The sequence below is a fragment of the Ixodes scapularis genome, unplaced genomic scaffold, assembly GCF_016920785.2.
Source record: "Ixodes scapularis isolate PalLabHiFi unplaced genomic scaffold, ASM1692078v2 PGA_scaffold4__175_contigs__length_147842914, whole genome shotgun sequence".
Lineage (NCBI taxonomy): Eukaryota > Metazoa > Arthropoda > Arachnida > Ixodida > Ixodidae > Ixodes > Ixodes scapularis.
The window spans coordinates 103,651,866-103,668,279 of NW_024609879.1; the positions used below are offsets into that span (position 1 = coordinate 103,651,866).

The following is a 16,414-nucleotide window of genomic DNA, read 5'->3' on the forward strand; positions in this document are numbered from 1 at the left end:
GGTCGGAGAGCTGCACTGTTCTAACGTCATCTCCGAAAAGCCAATGCTGATGTCGGCGAAAGCAAATGAAAACCGGCGTTCCACTGCCCCACCCCTAACCCCCCCCCCCCCCCCCTCCAAAAAGAATTAAATCGGGGAGACGATTATTAGTAATCCCCCGAAAATACCCGCAGTGTCCGAGCATTCTGCAAACCATGCGATGCACACCACAAGAGACTGGCAGTGCCTGGTATGCAAGGAACTTTGGAGCCAAGCAGCACCACATTCAGTATGGATCGAGTGCATGGAATGCAAAGAGTGGTTTAATGAAGAGTGCGTTGGAGCTCACACAGTACGTTTCAATTGTATTTATTGCAAAACCTGAACGCATATCAGATTTCGTTTTAAAATTTGTCTCATCGTACCCTTCTATGTTGTCTCATTTTGACCCAGGTCGGGGCAAAATGAAACATTTTGTGACTTTCAGGTATTGTTTTTTTGTTTTTTTTGTTTAATGTTTCGCTTGCTCCTGTTAAGTAATATTCACTGAATCATAGAGTCAAGACATCTAATAATATTCCTACGCTGTGTCTTTTTTAACAGTGAAGCAAGATGAAAATTATCATTGAAATGACCTAATTTTGTCTCATTTTGCCCCGGCTTACCCCACGGGAATTATTGAAATTTTATTGCTTTATGTATTCAAAGATTTCAAGTTTTCGAATACATGGAGCTGAGTGGGCGTCAACTACCGGGATCGGGCTCCATTTGTTCATAGAAATTTTCAAAAGATAAGTTGTAACGTTTGAATAAAGTTAAACGGTTTGTTCCGAAACTTTGGCGCCCATTCCGGAAGCTACTGCTACATTTTGGCGGAGATTGAGCACTGGGCGATGCATAGATTATTTATGTAATGAACATGCAGGCACGCACACCCACTGTACATTTCCCTATTTCTTTTTTTTTTTTTTTTTTTGGCCAGGGGGGGGGGGGGGGGGGAGCAATTTTGGAACTGGAGCGACCGGCGCGAAGCTCGCGGCGACCGGCGTCGCATTCTCGCTGCCACGGATGTCGCAGCGACAATAGTCTCTACCAGTACATAATACAAAATGCAGTCTGTGCACACGGTCTGGGGCGTGGCTCTTCCTTGTATGGCGGTCATGTCGCAGTGGTCGTGTAAAAACTGTCTGCAGATATGTTAGGAGCATGTCTCAAGCAAACATGCTTCCAACATGAGGGAGGCGATTCCGACGATTATTTCGTCATCATGACAACAGCGAACACTGTGCCTCTTGTGTGACGTATGAGCAGTGCGACTCTTTCTACGGGTAATGCGCGGTCCAAACCGACACGTATTTTGCTTACGTGTAACGGAACGTGTAAATATTCCCGCTTCCGCTTCTGACGTCACCGATGCGTTTTATACGCGTTCCGGTACACGTGTCGAAAGTTGTATAACTTCAACTTTTCCGGGTGTCCGTGTTGTGACGTAGGCGTCCGCATACTGTGACGTAGGCTTCCGTAATGAGGGCGCCGCCAATCACGGAACGCGCTTCCTTCCCATTCCACCCTTGGTGATCACGTGCTCTTCGCGTTCATGACGAACGAATGCGGTCTGCGACGCAGGGGTTGCCGAGCGCGGGGTTGGCCCTGTGCTGTCGCACGGCTTCTCGCAGTGATTTTTCTGCGCTTTACCTCCGCTTGTGTGCGCGGTAGTTTCTGTGTGATGACGTGGGAATTCGCCTGCTGGTCCGCTGACGAGTGCTCAACGTCCCCGCGCTTGGTCGAGCGTGTCGACGAAGTGCCCGTCGAGACCGGAAGAAGGTCTCGACGGGCACTTCAATCACGTGCAGCATGCACCCGATGATATATCTATACTCTGTTAACCTCTAAGCTGAGACTATAAGATGGCCACCGCTCGCTCAGCCCTCTCCCGTTTGTACGTATAGACGGCCTCTACTCCAGCAAAATTCTTTACATCCTCCAACCTCGTTGACATCCTCCTTGGGAAGAACGCTGCGGCGCAGCGATAGCAGGTGCGTTCTGAGGCCCTTCCCGTCTGCTTTTCAATGAGCGGAACGCGAACAAAAAGAGTTCCAAAATTAGGATTTAACGCAGAAGGCTGTTTTTCTCCAGTGCCTCATAATTTGACGCGCCTTGCATAAAAAAGCATGTTTTTAGACCGGAGTTTGAGGGAAGATAGTGCAGGTACTTTTGCCGCCTCGCGGCGATGTCATTCCGCTCCCCCCATCGGCATCTAGCTTCCAACCTAAAACCGATCGACGCAGCCGACGTCGCCAAGTCCCGCATCAGCCGACGGGCAATTTTTTCGACAGCGGGGACACTTGTCGCCGCCGAATTACAGTCATGGCCGAAGTGCCTCCGCCCCGCTGAGTATCCTCTCCCACGTTCACGCGTATTTTGAGTACGCTCATGTTTTTCGGATGACCGTCCAAACCAGAACATAAAATCGGGCGGCTTACACATACGCCTGAAGGCGTATTTTGTTAACGTGTTCCGCCGCACCTAAGCGAAATGCGTGCCTGCTGCGCGGGAACAGCGCTTGATACTTCAATGTTGACAGGTCGCAAATTCCTTCCGGAAATGTCTCTCACGGCAGTGTATTTTGGAACGCCGAATATACACGCTCTTGTCTCATCCTTCACGTGTGTGCGGCACGTCCTACCGCCAGGCACACGGTTTGTCGCTGTTTCGTTGACGCCATTTTGAAGCCAAGAACACCATCCTCTCTCCGTTGCTTATATGCCGAGCGGGCAAAAACGATTCTTATTCGCCCGTTGTTTCCTTGTCATTTGAGATCACTGCACTGAGTTTGCATGTAAAGAGACAAGATTGAAAAGAAAAGGATGGAAAAAAGCAGAAACGAATCATGGCACATTTTTAACTGCTCTTATATGTAGAGGTCGGTTCTTGTTTTGGACCTCGTCATGCGCAAAACTCGACTGAGGCATCGCAGCGACTGGCCTATCCCGTACACTACGCGAGAGTAGAAGCGCAGGATATCTTTTAGAGTACAGATCTGTATTTCTGTGCGTGTGCCAGCAGTCAACTTTCTGATTTGATGCCGCTGCGGTGTCGCTGCTGTTGGCACTGCGCATGCGTAGACGCTCACTCTTTCCAAATATGGTTTCTGCGCACGCGCAGAGCCCACACCTGATGTGGGCAAAGTCGGGCTGGTTGGTAATCAGCAACGTTGCTAGATTACCTCAGTTGTGGAACTCCCGCGGAAAAGGGAGTTCCACAACCCCCCCCCCCCCCCCCCCCCCCCCCCCTCACTCACTTCAATCCACCTGCCGTCGTTCGAAGCACCATCTACATTTTCGTTTCAGAACTGCGCGCTCCAAAGAGCAGAGCTGAAACGCTATCTAGACGCCGTGCTTCTTAACGTACCAACGTTACTAGGACCACTTAGTTGAGAAACTCTCATAGAGACTGCTCTGAAATACTGGCACCGATCCGTACTCGAGAACCGAGCTAATGGCGATCACAACGCCGCCATTTCTCCCGCAGCGGACACTCGGGGAACTTCACGTGACATCTATTTTGGCTTTAATCGGCCATTCCGTAGCCCAAAGAGATTCAGTGGGGATGCCACCCCCGTCTCCCAAATGGACGCGCCGAGAAATATTACCAAAGTTAAGATACGGTCGGGACGCGCTACCTAAAATCACCGCTGAGGCATGGTTGTATAAAAACAATACTAATTGTGCTGCAAAACCTTGCAAACCAAAGATTTTAGAAAACATCACGCGCCCCTGAGTTTGAACTAAGCTCCAATAAAAGTTACTACAAAATGAGTTTTTTCCCCGTTGGTTTTTGCTTTCTAAAAGCTCAGGGTGACCACAGTAAAGATAAATGATAAAGAGTGGCGCTGTTATCGTATTTAGCTCGGTCTCGGTGGACGCCAACGGCAAAGGTTTCAACAGTGAGTTTCTCAACTGAGCATTCTACTAACGTTGAAACTTACGTACCCGATTCTCATAGAATACACAGCAGTTACCAAAGCAGCCGTCCGGCAGTGCGTCGAGCCACGCCAGGCGAGTCGTGGTGAATGAGGGGGGGGGGGGGGAGGTGGGGGAGGTACTGCTCGTGCATGCAGCGTCTACGAGCAGTTCCGTAACTGAGCTAATCTAATAACGTTGGTAATCAGTGCGTTGTTGTATAGGTACTATAATAAAGGTACCTGTAGGGTTCTCTCTTGAATCACCAAGCAAGGTACTTTTGGAAGATTGAGATTAATGTCGTACTGTATTATGAATTCACTAATAAATTGTGGTAGGCATACCGCTGCTCAGTAACCCCAAGGACGACTGCGCATTTAACTTGTAATAAATATAACCAGATACCGAGCGCTGTCGCGCTTTCTCCACTTTCACTTCCCATCAGGGCGTAGCCACACTGCTCCTACACCATACAAGGCACGGGGAGCGCATTCGAAACGACTTTGCTTCACACACATGCAAGGTCTGAATTCGTCCGCGGACAGTTCTTTTGTGTGACCAATGTACAAGGATGAAGCCTGCGAGAAACGGCTCAACAATTTGGCTACTATGCGCCGCTTGATTGTTTTACCAAGAAGCACCGGGGAAATCGGCGCGCTGCAATGCGTGCCGGAAGCTTTTTCTGTGTCACCCGATCTCTCCCTACTCTACCTTACTTGGTGGGCGCAGCGTTGCCAAAGGTATCGGGACGAAAACGTAACCCGAGCAGTTGTAAAGAAGGGAATTTACCGCCGAATTCAGGAACCTCACTCAAACTGAAGGGCCCCTTCACTTCCTCGAGGAAGGCGCGAGGGCCGGCGCTGGCCAATCGCGAGGACGGATCCGCCGTCGCGATTGGCCAGCGCCGGCCCTCGCGCCTTCCTCGAGGAAGTGGAGGGGCCCTTCAGTTTCAGTGTAGTTTGAGTGAGGTTTCTGAATTCGGCGGTTACTCTTAGCCGGACCCTCTTTTGTGAACCCCACATCGCTTTGCTTTCCCTCGGAGATTAGCCCGTCACTCAGAATTCGTACAAAAGAGGGTTCCTTCTTTCTTTCGCCCGTAGCCTCCAGAGTGCTGCGCCCCGCTAGTGAGATAGAGTATAGCTACGGATGTAAGTGTAAAGTCCGTGGGAGGACGGAGGGTTACATGCTTCCGCAGCGGTGTTTCAGGAACAACGAAGCGGCAGCATGTCGGTTATTTTAAACGTAACACAGACAGTGTCTTTATGATGTATGCGGGCAGTGTGACCGCGGCTTTAAAGACCGACCTACAAAAAGGCGTTCCGCCAGGTAGGAAAATCCTCCTCACCACTCTTCCCGTTCCTCCCTCTCTCACTTTTGGCGGCAGGGAGACTCCTTTCGTAGCGGCATCTTGGACAGTGTTGGACGAGATACTCGGCGAACGTACTTAAAATAAGTTAGTAAATACCTGCTTCATAAAGTATTTGGAGCAGTGCTACTCAAGCCACTTTCCTTGCAAAATATATTGAGTAGAGTAAAAATTCATAGAAATGTAATTAAATTACTTTCGAAGATACTTCACATTGCATAATTCGAAGATACTTCTGCCGCAGTAGACAAGTATTGTGATCGCTGGTGCATGTTTCAAGGTAATCATTTTCAGACAAATGCACAAAAAAGCTTATTCTACTTAACCACGACACCAAAAATCACATCTTCTGGTGGATGTGCGTGTGTGTGTGTTTGTGTGTGTTTTACACATTGGACGTTCCGTTTCACTAGTTACCGTATTCGCCATATCTAGAGTTCACGTAAACAGATTTTATATACGCGAAAGAATAAATTAAATAGCACAGAGGGCTCAGGTATAGAAGGTATGGCACTTAGCGCGCGTTCTTTAAGTAGGGTACCCCAAACACTGCCTTCAAATATAACTGAACTCCAAAAATAAAGGCAGAAGGGGACACAGGGAAGTACTGCTGTCTGTCTCGCAGTTGTCGACTTCTTCATTATTTTCACCATACTGTGCCCGAGCAGCCCGTTCGGAAAAGGCGTATAACTTTGAGAGGCCTCTTTGCATTTGGAGAGCTCATCCTGCTCGTAGCTTGATTCGTACCTTGATGTTATAATCTCTCTCCTTATGAAAGTTTCCCCCCAGACAGTTACGGGAAAAAACCGACATGCTTGCCTTCACGGGGTCAAACATAAAAAAAAGAGAAAAAATAATGTTGTTTTTGTTTGGTGCCTTCTCCTCATTTCCTTCTTAATATTATTTTGTTGACATATAGAGTGTGCTTCTTGTGTCCTGGTTTGTTTCCTGTTCAATGTTCCGTCGTTTCTGCGTCACGTTTGCAGGCGGTTCGACTCTGCGCGCGAGTGTTCCCATAAAATATGCCCGCGACAAATTTGTTAGCAAAGTACTAATGAAAAATGTATTTGAGATAATGAGTACCAGATACTGAGAAATGTAATTAAGATAGAGTGGCGAATACGCCCGATCAAATGTATTCGCAATATACTAAACTAATACAAAAAGTAATTGAAACACCGTATCTTCACTAGCGTATTTGAGATAGGCACAAATCTGATTTTGGAGCTGGATAAGCCAAGAGCTTACCCCGGCTCATCCTGTCCCAAAATGCAGAAAAAAAAGGAAAGTCCCCACCTTCAAGATAAGAGTGGAAGAGTCGGCGGGGTGGCGAGGATGATATTCTTACCTTGCCGATACCCTTTTGGTAGGTTGGGCTTCAAGATGTACTCAACCGAAGCTGCATAAACAAGAATATTCGAAGTGGTTCGATACAATCAGGCCTCTCCAGTGCTCTCCTTTTTTTAAAGCGCAGCTCTTAGGCGCCCATTTCCGGCTTAAGCGGCGTCGCCGTTGGTGTGACCGCGCGGTGCATTATGGCAAATGTCCCATGATCCAACGCGCGGGGAGGAGGAGGGGGAGGAGGACGAGGGAGAGGAGAGGGGGAGGACGGTTAGGGGAGGAGGAGGAGGAGGAGGAGGAGGGAGGAGGGGAGGGGCTATAGGCGGGAGGAGGAGAGAAGTGGGAGGAGGAGGGGAGGGAAAGGGAGGAGAGGGGAGCAGCTTGAGGAATGAGGGGAGAAGGGGTGAAGGAGAAGGGGAGGAGAAGGAAGGGAGGAAAAGGACGAGGAGCAGAAGAGGAGGAAGGAGGGGAGAAGGGGTATCAGGGAGGATGAGGAGGGAGGAGGGGTATACTCTCCTCTTAGTACCCTTGCCTCCTCCTCCTCAAGAGCTGCGCTCCAATTCGGCGTTACGGGATGTTGGAAACGTCTTTAATTTTTATTCTACCGAACACACTCCATTGATATTTTTTAAAGCTATTTTATTTGCATAAATATTTTCACTTTCCGTTAATGTCACCAGTGCAAGCCACCATATACATTGGGTGTATTATTAGCAAGCGTACATGGTAGGATCGAGGAAATTAAACCTGGCTTTTCGGACCGCAAAGTAAGCTATACTATTTTTCTTACTTAGTTTACGACGCTGTGAAGCTGCTGGCGCGAGCATGGGGTCTTGTAGATCATTTTGCGCGCGTTCTCGCGCAAACGAAACCATAGATGAAGCCACCCGCTCGCGCCAGTAGCTTTGACAGCGTTGAATACTAAGTATGGAACGAAGTATAGGCATCGCAGAAAGCTGGAAATCTGTGAGAATGTGACGCTAACGGGGGTGATAAAACGGGGAAGTTTGAGCACGTCACGTTGCCTGTATCAAAAGATTCATCAGAAAAGCATAAGCTAAATGTTAGGCAACATAGTATGGACCGGAGACACTAAAACTAAAAAGACGTACATAACCCAGCCTCGGTTTTGTGGTGTTGCCTAATATTCCCCAGCTCACCTGCGCCCCTCAATCTTTTCAAATATTAACCAAACCAAAATCTTAGATTGTGGGCTCCTGTAGTGTTTATTTCAGTGGAAAGAACAAACTTGTTATTCAGAAAAACGACGTTGTTTTATATTACGCTGACAGGTGTTACAGGCGCCCACAATCTCAAATGCCGGTGCGATGAATATTGGGCTTAGGTGGACGTCGGCTCTGAGAGAAATATCGTTTTTCCCTTTGAGTCACTTTTTTTTGGGTAACGTCACAGGCTCAAAGAGAGAAGGGTTTATTAAGGAAGTACAGAGAGGTTAACCTGAAGGTAGGTTCTGCTTGGCTACTCTGTACTGGAGAGAAGGGGAAGGGGGAAGAAAAGGTATGACGATGAGGAAGAAGGATGAGGTGAAGTTGTCAATCAGGGTGAGCAATGGTACAAATGTTCAAAATCTCACAGGCATTTTTAAGCACCCTACAAAGTGTCTGAACATTCCGTGCTCGTGAGGAACATAACCAAGGCCTTCGTGGCCTTCATGAATTGGTCAGTTGTGTCCCAGGCACCAAGCACACTGGATGAGCAAAAAGGCCGCGAATGCAACAACGCCATTAATGTCTGTTCCAGCACTTGTCGATCCTCGTTGAATTTATCGCTTCCCCTAGCGTCCCACTTTCGCGGAGTTTCAGCTTTCTTCGATGCGTAGTTATTAATGCGGGCCAAAATGCCGGGTTTTATTTTCTTTATCCAAACCAGTAGAATCATAACTTCTGTTTCTTTCCTGTCAAAGTAAACGCAATGTCGCCTCATGTTCGACGATGACTGCAGCGTCTTCCTTTTCGTAATTCCAAGACAAATAACCTAAGTTCACGCTTTTCTTTTTCCAGGCGCACTCAGTGGGGGCCTTGTTAGCCTTGTCCTCTGTGGCTTGTCTATGGTGCCTTTCGCGGTGGCTCATCAGTCCGCAATACCTGCCTGCATTACGCACCCACAAAAACAAAGAAGGAAACAATCACGACAGTGTTAAGGGAGGTTCACACACTTTAGTCTGCTTGCGACCGAAGGCCTTAAAACTTCCTAAAATCTCTTACCCCATTCACGCGGTCAACATGAAGGTAACTTTAAGATACGTCCCTTTGCTATCGGCGAATCAGCCGGGGCTCTTGGGTCGCGAGCACACGCCACGCGCGGAAGATCTTTAATTGATTGGCCGCAGAGAATAAAGGCCACTTAGCTAAAGGTACCTTTACAGTCGTGTGAATAGGGTATTAAGCCCCTTAATAAAGGCGTTTTTTACACGTACCGCCAACCATTGTTATGAAAACCAGGGCAAGACACGTGCCACGAGCGGGTGATCCTCCGCCATTCGAATCCAAGGAGCGCTCGTGACTAGAGCCACTAAATGAGCTGCGCTTAGAGTATCGGCACTCCGTTTCTCGACATTGTTGTGGGCGCCGCCATTTTGGGGCTTGTGCAGAGCAGACGCAACTGCCGATCGGCATGATTCAAAAGTGCGACTTCCTCAGCATTAGATTTGGTGTTAGGAAGCTCATGTAATATTGCTTTGCTTAGTTGCGTATTGTTTAAGCATTTTGGAAGGACGGAAAAGCGTTTCCTATGATTTCAGATAAAGCTTCAGATAACTGGCAACCATGATTTTAAGCCACAATATGGCCAAGTGTCGTTACTCTGAAGCGTAGCTTATTTAGTGGCACTACTCGTGACAAAGGGGACAAGGGCCTCGTGCACTGGCGCCTTTGACGCTACTTGCCAGACAAACGCAAGCACACCGAGAGGCTTTACTTTCGACTAAAAAACCCCTTGATGTCTTTGCGTTTGTATTTCAAGTAGCGTCAAACGCACCAGTGCACGAGGTTCGTGCTTCGAGCGACCCTCGGAAGCGGTGTTGGACAAAATACTTGATACTAAGTAGTTCAGTTAAGTTACTAAATACCCCCTTCATGAAGTATTCAAAATACTACGCAAGTCACTTTCGCTGTACAGTACCGGGAGTAGAGTACAAATACTTAAAAATGTAAATCAATTGCTTTGGGAGACACTTCGACATTGCGTAATTTGTATCGACGTTAGTGACAAGCACAATTATATAGTTGCGCAAGTCTGGTTTATTAGAATGGTTTATTAGCACGCAACAACACAGAGCGGGAAAAAAACATCGTAAGGTTATTTTATGCTGTCTAACTATAAGGAGCAGGATATCACTGATACAAGTTACAACATATTTCTGGGACAAAAAGAAAAAATAAAAGAGGTCGCATTGTTAATTTACAATCTATGATCCCTATATGGCGAGTTCACTGTGTACGAACTTGGGATACGGAAATGAGTGAATGGATAACAAAGAGAGCTCACATAGTGGCCACAACACCGGTCGCACCTTCTTCAAGTAGGTTGCAGTCACAAAGGCGCTCAACGTTCGGGGGCGCTATGTTGGCATTTTGAGAGGTCATCCTGCTCGTAGATCGTTTCTTGTCCTGTTCTCTGCTTATCAATGTCCGCGAGAGCAATAAGTGTCGGATTGACGACACACAGAAAATTAAAAAAAAATTCTTGTGTTCACTTGTCATTTCCTTCTATTGGTTATTTTCTTGACACTCAAGTCTGCATTGTTATCGTAGGTTGTTTCTCGATCTGCGTTGCGCCTCAGTGTGGCAATTTTTACTTCCGTAAAACCACCCCTTTTGTTTGAGGATTCTTTTTGGGGAAACTCTGAAAAAAAAAAGGCGCCTTCGGGAAGACGAGGAAAGAACCTTCATTGTACGAACTTCGGGCTGAAATCTGAGTCCCAATCGGCACAAAAGCGATCTTTTCACGAGCTCAATCAAAGTCATCTTAGCTTATCGGAGGTAGCAACAGGATTTGGTTGCTCGAAAGAATGTTCACGTTTGCGTGTGCCATGCCCACGCCACTTACCGGAAAAACTCAGAAAATGGCGGAACCTCAAAAATGTATTTGAGATGATGAGTACAAGATACTCAGAAACGCAATTGAAATACAGTATCAAATACTCTCGGTCAAAAGTATTTGCAAGATGCCAAGAAACTTCAAAAAGTATTTGAAATACAGTATCTTCGGTAGAACATTTGAGATAGGTACAAGTCTTTCTGGAAGCAAATGGCGGCGCAGCATTGAAGTGAGCGGCCCTTGGAACCAAATGGCGGCGAAGCACCTGATCGTGGCGCGTATTTTCTGCGTTTCCAAAAGAATCGTTGACGGTAGTTGTAAAAAACGCTTTTATCGAAGGTCTTGAGTCGCTTGAGTTACAACAAGGCACTGGCACCATCTATCTGGCAGCCGTGGAACACTTGGCAGCTCTCGTGTATCTTTTTTTTTTTCGCAACATTATTTTGATTGTTGCTCGATGAACTTTTGACAATTTTTGAAACGATCAGTTCTCAAAAACAGTGCGTACAGTTCATTTCGCAAATTCCACAAACCTTCGCTCTAGTCAAATTCAGTTTCAGGGTTACCTCATAGATGGCGCCAGGGTGCCGCTGTGTCTAAAGCATGGACGTACCAACCAGGGGGGGGGGGGGGGGGCAAGGCATGTGTTTGCCCCCCTTGAAACAGCCGCCACTGTGCAGGGCAAACACTGGTCGGCGGCGCCCAAGGGACACCAAAGGGCACTACCCCCCGGCCCTGAGGGAGGAGAGGGGGGTGGGGGGGATCTGGGGTCTGGTTCGCCCCCCCCCCCCCCCCCCCCCACTCAAAACGAAGTTGGAACGCCACTGGTCTAAAGCCCCTCGATGTGTTTGTGTTTGCTTTGCAAGTAAAAACAAAAGTCGCCAGTGCACGAGGCCCGTGTCTTGAGCCACCCTTGGAAGCAAATGGCGGCACAGCACTGTAATGAGCTGCCCTTGGAAGCGAATGGCGGCGGAGGGTCCGCTCGTGGCACGTGTCTTGTGCGTTTCCACAAAAATGGTGGGCGGTACTTGTAAAAAGCGTCTTTATTAAGGGGCTTTATTTATGTCCTCTCGTCATATGAGATCACAAGCACGTGCACCTGCTTGCGATTTCGTACAGCGAGAGTCGTATGGCTCTCGTCGTATGATAAAACGACCAAGTGCTAACGTCGTCGACAAAACGCAATTGCACTTCCGTTTACTCACGACTAAGTTTTTGCGACCTCGTGATAAAACGCAAGTGCACTTGCGTTTGCTTACGATTGGGTTATGTAATGTCATGCGACAAGAGCACACACATAAATGAATGAACCGGCATTACTTAGAAACCATAGTGGGCGGTTATTTGTCCGGTTTACCCCGAGCATTCGATGGTGCTTCACGGTCGCGTCAGTTGCGATCATCCATACGCGACTATCCGAAGCACGAGCGATTGCACCAATTTCGCTGAAGACAGTAGTTGTCGGAGATCAAACAACAGACCAAAGAAATAAGCAAAACGTTCAACCGATTAAAAAAAAAAAAAAGCGGGAGCGACCTTTATCTTTAAAGTCTTGTAATGCATGATATGCAGTATCTAAGATGCAATGTTTCCCATTTGTTTTAAAGACATTAAACGGTCGTTTAGGAGTATGAAAGATAATCGTTTTTTGTTACTGTTAATTTTCCCACAAACTTTAGTGAGAGGAATAAGTTGGCGTTTAAATCACGCGAAGTCAGGTCAGGTTGCGTAAATTTCCCCGCTCAATTTATCGGGGAAATGCACGGACAGATAAACAAAAACACAAATGTTACATGCCTAAGAAAAAAGCAAAAAGAACCTCGGCGTCGACTATGTTGTCAACGCAATGCTGCACCCCCACATTGCTGCGAGAGAAAGTAGCTTAATCATGCGTTCTAATCACACGCGCTAACGCAAGTAGCTTCGATAGCGCTGAAGCACCGAGTGAGCTACGCCAGTACCAGTGTCGATCAGCCGGCGTAGACTTTCTATTTTCCAAAAAGGGGGGGGGGGGGGGGGGGGGTTTACACCGGCAATTATCAGCAGTTTATTTTAGGGGATACTTTTTACAGGGTATGTATATCCCCATGTGTCTGCCGCTGTGTGCGTTATTTTGTGTACATTCGACTACTAGAAGCTCGTTACATGGCACGTAAGGAGCGTCTCGGTAAGGATCCTGGCCGGCTCTGTCCCCCCCCCCTCCCCCCCCCCCCCCCCGAATCTTACCAGGGCGGGGAGGGGGCGGCCCGAGCCCCGATGCCCCCCCCCCCCCCCCCCCCTCTCCCGTAGTCTACGCCTATGGTGTCGATAACCCAAGCGTGCGTATTCTACTCCGCTGCCTGGAACGTGTCTTCGACTGGCGTGGCCCATGCATAGAAAATGGTCCCGAAGTGGAAACAAATTGCGCCACAGGATTCGGTGTGTCATGCCGTTGGAACTCGCTATCCACTCTGTTGGTCGTGATGTGCTGGCGAAGAAAGCGAGTGAACGTAAGAGTCGATGTCGTCGCGGCGTCCCAACTCGTCTCAACTTTGGTTTCCGTCGACTGCCTGGCCGCAAAGCAACCTGCGGCAGTACAGGCTTCTGCCGTATCCACCTCTGCTGCTCTTCCACCACAAGGATTGCGGCATGCAGCAACATGACACGTTTATGACTTCACCATACAGAAATCGAGTGACCACATTTCAGGACGCTGTAAACACACCTGTCGGAGATACGCCCTCTTCCCTCTAGTGAAATGCAGTTCCAGGACCACTTCATAGATGGCGCCAACGTTCCAGCGTGTTCTCCTACAAGAGCTCGATCCTAAGAAAACGCGAGCGTGCGAACGGGCCTATAGTGTCATGCATTGTTTTTGTTGCGTTGGAAACTAGTCAAGGTTTTCTTACAGCGAAATGCCACTGGGCTCACTGCCACACACCCTCATTGGAACGACCTCATCTACGCCGCGCGGACAGTGACACTTCAGACTGCTTACCTTTCACAGAATCCATTGAAACATACCTGCGTGGGAGAAAAAACAGACGAAGAGTTGAGGTTAATGACTGCGGCACATCCCTTTATTTCCGACTCACGTCAAAGTAGCTCTTTTTCAGGCGTATAAACTCGATGAACCATCTTAAAGTACGCTAAAAGTACGATCTGTTTGTCCCAATAGGTAGAATCGTTAGAGTACATCTATCTAGCTGACGAGGAAAATGACGCGATTTCAGGTTGATTGGGCGCGTCAATGCGAACTAAACTACTTTGGCTTACAAAGGAAATCTGCCACCCCGAGAAAAAACATATTATTTTGTGTTTTTTTTTTTTTTTTTTTGCGGAATGCCCTACGCTTGCTCAATACCCGCCAAATTATGCTATTTCTTTTCCTCTTTACATCCTGCTTATTTAAAATTTCTCTCCAAACTTTCTGCTTCCTTCGTTTACTCCCCGCTCGAGGTATCCTATCCCTTCCTGTAAAGTCCAAAAAACCTACCACTTGGAGAAGCCAGTCGTAGCAATCTACGGAAGAAGCTCAGCAGATAATAAGGCTGAAAATTCGTTAAAATTCGAAAATCCGAATGAGAGCGCAGTTCTTGAGGAGGAGGAGAGGGTACGCCCTTCCTTCGCCTCTGTACCGTCCCCTGCTCCTCTCCTGCTTCCCTCTCATTTAGCATAAAATTTTCGCAAAATTTCTCGCTAAATTCAGCGGAAATTTCCCCGCTAAATTTAGAGAAAACATTTCCCCTGAAAATTTTTCCCGCTAAATCCCCGGAAAATTTTTTCCGCTAAATTTAGCGGGGAAACTGAATTTGTGCTGAGGTTACGTGATGTCAAGCGGAAAAATTTTCCCGCTAAATTTAGCGGAAAATTTCCCTGCTAAATGTAGCAGGAAAAATTTTCCACTAAATTTAGCGGTAAAATTTCCTCGCTAACTTTAGCGGGGAAACGTCCCATAATGCAGCGCGCGCGGTTACGGCGACGGCGACAGCGACTGTGCTCAACCCGGAAACGAGCGCCTAAGACCTGCTCTCTAAAACTGATAATCCAAAATTTGTTGCAAATCTATACTACTCACGTCATTTATTACGAAGAATACCGGCGGCACACAGCGCCATCGCAGAATGTCAGATTTATTTTATGGTGATAGTTAAATCCCCACGCCTGCCCGTTTCGATCTGGATGAGCATCATGCGTACAGGCGTGCGGTCGTGTAATCCTGCGGGTTTCACGTTAAAGTGCCCAGGATAGCGTTGGTACTGCACTGGCTAAATTTCTCATCTACAGCTGAGAGACAAGCTGCCCATTAAGGCCGACCTTGTGGCCGTCTAAACATACACTGTACGGACTGCAAATTCGTCTGTTTCTTGAATGCCTCGTGTGTTTGTTCACACCCCAAACACGTCCACGTACTTTTGTTTCCCGCCGAACTCAACCAATATTAACGCCCGATACATTGCTGCCTGGTAATTGCGCATTATCTGCGCGCTCTCTTAATCTTCCCTGCGTTGCGGTGCATCAATGACGCATTTTGGAACACTTGCTCGCCGTATTAGTTATTTATGGTGATAAATACGACCGCTTCCGACATGAAGTGCTATGTATAAAGAACACAAGAGCTAACGTCCTATTAAGCTGCATTAACGCGAAACGTTATTTAAATAGGTGTTCGGCATTTCGTGAAGCACTGATACGCGAAGTGCACAGCGCCATCTAGTGGGGCACCGAAGAACATGCTTCGGCTCACCAGTTGCCTTCGGCGCTGGCAGAAGCCAGGGCGCAAAAGCATAGTTCTGAAGAATCCTTCACTCGCACAAGCACTCGCGCGGAGAGGTCGCTTTAGAAAAACAGGCGCCCGAGCCCCTGTTTTTGCTGGCACTCAAAGCCGAATTCCAAGCTGAAGTGTAAGTCCGCCACGTTGATGGAGGCGAAAAACCAACGACGGCTGGGGCTACGAGCACGTACTATACGTGCTCAAGAAGAGCGTAAAACAATACTAACCCTTAGCTCGCAGCTATGGGTGAGGATTGATGACGTGAGCAGTGGGCCTCGATAGTTACCGACAACGCTAGGAAATTCACAAACAGCAGAGGAATCTTGACGCACTAAAAGTTGCACCGTACAGGGTGTTGAAGACATTCGGACAATTTCGTAAATGGTCTATGTTCGTCTGCTTCTTTTGCCGGGTTGTGGCGACGTGAAAACGCCGAGCTCCGATTAGCTCGGATTGAAGGACAGTGGGCAGACCTCAAAGAAAGCTGCCTCGCGGTCTACTCACCATCCTTCAATCAGAGCCAATCAGAGCTCGGTGTTATGACGTTACCACCAGTGTTGCGGAATGGGCACCCCCATTCCATTACCATTCCATTCCGGGAAATTAAAGTTTTCGATAATTCCATTCCTTTCAACTCCTAGGAATGGGGACACTGGGCCCATTCCCACTCCTGGAATGGCTGAATCGTTCCATTCCATTCCTCTAATTCTTAAACGTAAAAATTGGCACTTGACAGCTGCATTACGTTGCAGGGTTGGGCAGAAATATTAAAAAATGTATGTGGAAATACAAATACTGGGATAGATGAAAATAGTTGCTAAGATACTGATACTCAAGTCTCAAATATATCTGTAAAAATGTATCGCGATACGTATCGGAAATGCATTTAAAAAGAGGCAAAACGTTTTTGGAAATACAGATACAAGAATACATTTTAGGGAGGGCAGAAATATA

The 16,414-nt window shown here is 47.6% G+C and overlaps 1 pseudogene; it reads right to left on the reverse strand.

Annotated features, from left to right (window-relative positions):
• Positions 1 to 8,649: 8,649 nt before the first annotated feature.
• LOC121832940 overlaps positions 8,650 to 16,414 on the reverse strand; it is a 142,042-nt pseudogene continuing 134,277 nt past the window's right edge.